At 39.1% G+C, this 7,931-nt stretch overlaps 1 pseudogene; it reads right to left on the bottom strand.

Moving 5' to 3' along the window:
- Positions 1–4,113: 4,113 nt before the first annotated feature.
- Positions 4,114–6,654, bottom strand: LOC102732440 (52 kDa repressor of the inhibitor of the protein kinase-like; annotated as a pseudogene).
- Positions 6,655–7,931: the final 1,277 nt, after the last annotated feature.

Genomic DNA, 7,931 nt, shown 5'->3' with positions numbered 1-7,931 from the left:
AATGAATGTCTCCTACTTTTCAAAAAATCAATATTCCTTACTTGAATGATTTTTTTTCTTTCTATCATCTTTTGAGAGTATATATCTTTTCTAAGCACTCTTTTGATGAAATAGGAATAATTATATTGGTCTCAGGAGGAGGCCACAAAAATATCATAAAATATCTTCTTGGTGGAAGATTGAAATATGATAGCTTCTTCTTTGTTCTCTAAGGAATGTTTTTATAGGACTGCATAAGATGAAAACTGGTCTTTTGGAAAGAGTGATGTAGAAATAATGTAAATAAATAACTAAATAGAAAAAAGCTATTGTGTGAATAGTGTAAATCAATTAAATGAGTTTTTTCCAAGGAAAATCTTACAATGTAGGCTTTGCATTTTCAAAGGTAGGAGAAAAGATAGGTGATATTTTCAGGTAGAAAAGAGAGGAGTAGCAATTGAACAAAAATGTGTCATTTACACAGCATCTAAAATTTCCTCAGTCAAAAAATAAACATATTAACCGATATGAAGAAATAAGCAAGTCATAATTTATAATCAAATAATCCATGAAAAAATCTAATAAATTACAACATATGAATAGGTTTTAAATAAGAGCTACAAATAATTAAGGTGGTATTTATGTTAAAATTTCTACTTGGCACTTGACAACATAAACAACATTTGCCTCCCCATCAAAAGTCTCATAGTTACTCTTTAAGGATCCTCCAGGCAAACTTAATTATATTGAACTTGGCATAAAGGTTATTACTTATCATAATGACAATGATGCACAATGTCCTATCTGGGTTCATGACCCTGAGCATCAGTTGGTGACTCTGCGGTGACACATAGCACTAATAAATAAATAAAGTGGCTTCTCTGCTCTGCAGTGTTCTTCTGATATGTGACACCTGGCAATATATTACTAAAGAATCATGGTACCAGTGATGTATTGAAATAAAACACCAGAGAGTCATTTCCTTGGTGATGTATTGAACCTTCACAGAGTCTTGGAGATCTAAGAATGCATTTCCAAAGCCTGGCCATGGGCCTATTTGAAGAATAAAATCAATTTTTCCCCCTAATAATTTTAAGATTGCAATGACTGCGTATGATAGCTGCAATCTTAGGCAATCCAAACTCATAAATAATTCCTTCTGCTTGTATTGTGTATATATATATGGAAACTTCGTTAACTTTTGGAGGAAAGAAGCTTACAGTGAAGGGCATACACAAGGGAACAAGATGAAGTGTGATTACAGTCCAGGAGATTTATGAAAGCAGTACATAGGAGCAGAGGAAAGCCAGTCTCCATGAGAGTGCAAACAAACGACCACAAGGAAGAAATGATAGAGTGAAAGATTTTCAGCTTTAACGTAAGTTTGAAACCTCTCTGCCCAAAGCGTATTTTGAGGGTGAAACTAAGAACGCCAGGAAACAAATGAGGACAAGATGAGTAATTTTGTATGCTTAGTAACATATGAGCTATGCCAAGGTTGTGAATTCTGCCCCAGCTGCTCTCCCGTCGCTCAGATATAACCTTCTGCATAGGCTGGATTATTCTATGCCAAGATAACCAATTACTGTAATCAACACAGCCAAACACTGAATGCTATGAATATAATGTGGCTCATCAGAGTCACTGTGGATAAAGGTGTGGGCTGTGTCCTGCACAGAAATGCTTGCACGAGGTCTTGGGATGGGGTGGGCAGTGATGACAGGCAAGCCTTTTGATCCGAACAGTACTGAGGTTTCCAAGTCCTTGGCTTCTTGGTCCAGCTGAGAGCATAGGGACACTTATCTAGGTTTTCTGGACGAGGATGATTTTTGGTTTTTGGTTCTCCCAGAAGGAGTGTCTTTTTATAATTTTAACAAAACTGCCCTAACTCCCTGGGGAGGGGGGCTGAAGTTTGTGGATAAGGGGAAAACATATTGGTTATTTAATATTCCCTAGGGAGCAAGCACCTAATGCATCTTGGTTGGCTTTGACATATGTAGTTTCACATCCCTTTATATAGGCCCCATTGATCAGAACCCCACAGGAGCCAGGAAGGAACCAGTGATCCCAGACTGCAGCCTTAAAAGTTGTCTATATTCCCCCCCAACACACACACACACACACACACACACACACACACACACACACCTGTTACTAGTTCTCATCTAGCTTTCCCCTAATCCCTGTGATCCCATTTCTGGGAACTGTCTACACAGCTTGTTTTCCTAAATTCGGCTTTCTACTTAACACTTGGCCTTTGTTTTACGACCCCCCACCTCCACCCCATTAGCCAGGTGAGCGAGTGAATGTCCCTAAGGCACAGCCACACTTAATCTCTGCATACCGCTTCTCGCCTGGACTCAGGGCTGGTATTCCTCAGCACACCACAGGGGTTTGTGCTGATGGTACAGAATGCAGAACTGGAGCTGGGGGCCCTGAGCCCCTGTTTCGCAATGAGCCTGAACTGATGGGTCATGGAGGGTCAGGGGCTTCTTACAGAGAATGTAGGGAGGTTTTAGCAACAAAGGGACCTTGACAGACTGGGAAAAAGCACAATTGTTTTTTCTTTTGCCAAGAGTATAAAAACATTTAAATATGTTGGCAACTACCACAGCACATATGGGCAGGATGTCAGCCAATATGGGCGTCTGTTGGTTCTTCTTTACTCGATCCTTATTTTCATTCTAGTGCAGTCCCACTTTCTGGCTGACATTCCCGATTCTTTATTAGCATCGTTCTTCCATTTTCTTAATTGGCAAAACCTCAATTCTTTTCATGACTATAAATTGTGAGTCAAAATATTTCTTACTTTTTTTTTTTTTTTTCTAGATTTGGCTTTCATTAATTTAATTGGATTTCTTCTTATGAGATAGTTTCCTGACTAATACACTTTCTGGCCACCCAGGAATTTGATCTAGCAATCATATAATTTTTATTTTATATTTCTGTTTTTCCCCCCTACATGTATTTTTCTCTTCTGTCTAAAAACAAAATAAACTTTACCCTATCCTAAAATTTTCTTTTACCCCAGCCAAGATACAAAGAGGTGTTGAGCACATTTGGAGCATGGACCACAGATTGATGGACACAAGGGTTATTGTAATGACAAGTAATTGAAGGCAGATAGATGAGTCACAGTTAAACTAGGTAATTGTTCATGTGATGAGTAATAAGAGCTGGTCATTGCATTTACTGAGATAGTTTTGGTCTAAAGCAGATATCAGCAAACTATGTCCTGTGGGCAAAATTTGGCCCTGTGACTGTTTTTATAAATGTAATTCTATTGGAACACAGCCATACCTACTAATTTATGTCATATTTCACTGTTATTATGCTGCAAGGACCAACTTGAGTACTTGTGACAGGGACCATATGGTCTTCCAATCTAGAAGACTTACTACCTGGCCTTTTTTTTTTAAAACAAAATTCACATTTTATTTAGGTTGAAATAAACTATACAAAATTGATTTTCTTCACCAAAAATAACAGCAATATTTTCTGTATTATTCCTAGATAAACCACAAAACACTTATTTTTGTAGGTTTTCCAGGTTTTGTTTATAAATCAAGACGAGGCAGTAGATATAGTCTTGGAAAAAGACAGAGGAAAACAGACAAATCAGTTGTCAGTATCCATGGCCTCTGATCCTGTCTTGACCATGAACAGAGGTGTTCAACATATACCTGCTAAAAAGCTTATGAAGATGTAGGAGTTCTACATACACTTGCTAAAGAGCTTATGAGATGAAGCTCAACAGCAACAATCCAACGTGGAACAACAATGGCAGACTCTCCCATTCAAACTTTAACTGTAACTTGTTCCTTTAAGTTTATTTGATAAAGACAAAATTTCTACTGCAATCCTTGCTTGGCAAGCTCACATGTTTTCTCTCTCTCTGTCTGGTAACTCCCTTAACTGTCCATTACAGATTTTTAACATACTAACACTCCTACTATTCAAAGGTCACTCTGAGCTTCATTGTAACATTTTATTAAATGTACTCCTTCCTCCCATACCTCTTCAAAATCTTTATCTTCTAAGAACTGTTAACTCAATACCAGACAAATGGATCCCGTGACAATAAATGTTTTATCTAAAATGACTTAACTAACACAATTCCCAAGTGCCATTAGCAGAGATCCCATAGAAGTGTTGTAATGTGGCACTTTCAATGCTATCTTCTGGAACAGGTATGTCTCCAAAGCATGAGAGTTTAAACAGGGGCCATTTAATAGGCAGATTATCAATGGCTAATGTACTCAATGAGAGGTCGACAGGTCAAGATATTCAGTGATTAAGTGGCCTACATACACCTGACAGCTTTTCTGTAAGATGTTTTCAAATTTCTTACAGATTTTTCCAAATATTGAACATAAGAGAAAGCCTACTTTAAAAGTCTTTTAGGTATTTTCAATGGTTTCTGAGTTATCTGTAGGAAGCTCTGATTTAGTTGTATAGAGTTTGATATATGTGTCCACCATTAAATCCAGATCATGTTTTATATCAAAATTTATGTTAAGCAAAGCCAAGTTACTTGACCTTTGGTCTGTCAAAGTGTTCCTCAGGTATGCTTTGAGACACTTTCACCCATTTTCATAGCGTTCATTCTCAACCTTCATCACAGGAAGAATACATAGGACTTTCAGCAATGCATAAACATTAGGAAAAAACTTGATGTCTGGGCTTCATAAATGGTGGATGGAAGCTCTATATCTTTCCCTCTGTGTTTCCACTTGATTCTCCAGCAATGCAGCTCAGCTGAGAGTGTGTCAGGATTGGGCAAGTCACTTCTGTACATGTCAGCATGGTGCTCCTCCGATGTATTAAATTTGAGCTGTCCCATGACAGAGGGTACAAGAGATAAGCATTTAGAGCTTTGAGGTGCTGTTCTGAGAATATATCTTTCAGTTCCTGAATAATGTGTTCCACTGTTGGAACACTTAGAGTTTCTTTATAGTAACTCTCAGAAGTAAGCTGAGATTCCAGGTTACATTGCTGGGCCCTGCGGAATTTCCCAGGGATTTGCATCTGAATATCAAGCTTATCAAGTTGCCAAATTTGTGGCTTCTTCGAACCAAAATTCATGATAAACTTCAATATTTTCCATCACTTCATTTAGTGAATGCAGCACTGCAGTCAAGCTATGGCTGCAAAGAAGACATCAGAGGTTTGCCCTTGAAAGTTTTTCCCAAAGGCTCTTGTAAAAGATAGAACATTTTTAAGAACAACAATGGTAACAATGAAATCAAAGTCTGTAGCCCCACTACAGAGTACAAAAGCCTGACCAGCTATATAGTTATTCCATCTAATATTTGTATCACTATTTATACCATCTAAACATAAAACAAGTGCTTGTAGGAGGTCCACTAAAACTTCAAAAGCATCATGCCTGCCTGTCCACTGAGAATGGCAGATTTCCTTCAGTTCTTTACCCTTTTCCTCATTGTTCTGAAAGAGGACAGAAATTACACTGTCAAGCTCCAAAAGCAATTGTGGAGATCGATGGAAGAAAGAACAAACTTCCTCAATTGTTCCTAACACAACAGATACTCCCACAACAGGCACTGATTTTGCCAACCACATATTTAAGGCACAGGAGAGCAAAGTGTGTAGACAGCTTGGGGATATTTCTCTAAAAGTCTAGAAGCAACGACTTTCATTTTGGAAGAAAATCCACTGGACACAATGTAAGCCTGGCCACGACAATACTCCATGTTAACCCCACTTCTCAGTTATCATAGCGTGAAATTTTACAGCCCAAATTTCTGCATCAGCTTCATAAGGCAAGAAGCCCACAAATTCCTCTCTCAGGTTATGAGATTCATCAACAAACCTCACCAACACAGGCAAGTGTTCTTCCCCCGCTATGTCCACTACGTCATCAGTGATGGTGGAAAAGAAGTGGGAGTCTCTCACTTCCCTGAGGGTCTCCTCCCGAATGCAGCTCTCACAGATGTCTAGCATCTGTTTCTGCTGTGTTTTCGAGCAGAACAATGTGTTAACTGCTGTTGTCTAAAGCGCTTTCTCAGAACTTCTTCGCCAGAATTTATCCGGCACTCCAGCAGTCCTTGGAAGTTATCCGGAGTAAAGAGACCCTCTGGGATTCCATCAGTTTCATGCCCATCCAGAGGTATGTTTTGTTTTTCCATAAGAATCAAAATTTCAAATAAAGATTTTAAGTATTCTTTGTTTTCTTTCTCTTCAAGGGTTAAACGCAAAATGTCTTCATCCTATTCTTCACCCCCTTCTTCTGCACTGGGATTCTGAGCGTTGCTGTTGTTTATTTCTTTGTGTTTTGGTTCCTGTTCAGCAGTTTCATCACTTTTTTTGTTTCAGTGTCCTGATATCATCTTCACTCAATTCTTTTATTCGTTTTCTGTGTCTATTATGTGGATTGTTCAAATGACTGATAAGATCAAATATTGTTGGTACTGCATTATCTCGAAGACCTGTCCTATAAGGACTAGTTCTACAGATCATAGAGGTCTCAAAGTGTTTGGCACATAATCACTAATGATTATTTAGTTGATCAGGTGTTTTATCTTCTAAGTCCGCTCTCCTACAATCCTCCACCCACTTCTGGCATCTGACCAGATCCCGCGGGAACCTGAAAAAGGCCAGGTCCGCCTGCGTGCTTTTCCTCCTGCAGTTGGGGGCAGCGCAGAAGTTCCGCATCTTCGCCCACCCGCCGGCGGCCCTGCCCTCCCCTCCCCGCCTCCTCGGGGCAGCCCGCCCGCCCGTCGGGGCAGGGGAGGGGAGCCAGGCCGGACAGCTGGGCAAGGCCGGCGCGCGGGGGGGAGGGGCGGCGGGCGAGAGGTACCTGGCCTTCTATAGGAAGATTGCCAGCCCTGGTCTAAATTCTCTCCCTATGACTTTCAACACTGTATGTATCTACCAATCTTACATATCCAGCCATGCACTCCACTATGAGGTACGAACTTTGATATCAAACTGCTTATTTTATATAGAGAGACAGAAAATGGATTAGGGCTTGCTGATTATTATATATCTCATATTATTATTTTTTAGTCTTCTGCCATAGCTAGATTGTGAGCCCCAAAAGTAAAAGAACTCTGTTTAATATAAACACCCATCCAACTCTAACAGGTGATACTTAATAAATATACATTGAATGTATATTTAATATTGCTCAGAAACATGTCCTCTCTTTAAAATATGCATTATGGAGTGAACACTGACATATCTCCAAAATGAAGATGCTGAAGACTCAACACCCAATGTGATGGTATTTGGGGGTAAAACTTTTGGGGGGGTAGTTAGATTTAGATAAGGTCATGAAGATGGTTATCCTCATGATAGGATTAATGCCCTTTTAGGAAGAAGAGATTAAGATCTTTCTCTCTCTCTCTCTCTCACTATGTGAATGAAAAGGGGTCATCAGCAAGTCAGGAAAAGGACCTTCACCAGAACCCAATCATGCTGGCACCCTGACCTTGGACTTTCCAGTCTCCAGAAGTAGGACAGAATATTGCCTGTTGTTTAAGCTACCTAGAAGGTATTTTGTTATAGCAACCTCAAGAGACTAAGACAACATGTAATCTAATAACTGGTTATTTTTTCATTCTTGGTTTTGAAAGAATTATATTTTTATTAAATAAAGAGCATTATTAAGTGAAATTGATGATCATTTAAGTTTACAGTTAAATACACCCTTGGGAACACATAAGGCAGAAGGGAATAAATATTTACTAGAGAGTCATTTCAGCTCAATAGCAATTGTCATCAAAATTTTCTTAGAGATTTATGTGTCTACAGTACTGAGGTGAAGATTTCATGCCAAAGACCCTAGTTTCCACCCAGATCATTATACGCTGTCAACCACACTACTCATAAGGACTCTTTCATAACTGGACAGAAATAAGAATGTAAGTCAACAGTAAGCAATTTGTTATGAGTAGAAAACATGGGTTGAAAATGTCCAAATTCCTCCC

The sequence above is a fragment of the Leptonychotes weddellii genome, chromosome 6, assembly GCF_054177405.1.
Source record: "Leptonychotes weddellii isolate Sample4059 chromosome 6, ASM5417740v2, whole genome shotgun sequence".
NCBI lineage: Eukaryota > Metazoa > Chordata > Mammalia > Carnivora > Phocidae > Leptonychotes > Leptonychotes weddellii.
This window is presented reverse-complemented; position numbering and strand designations above follow the sequence as displayed.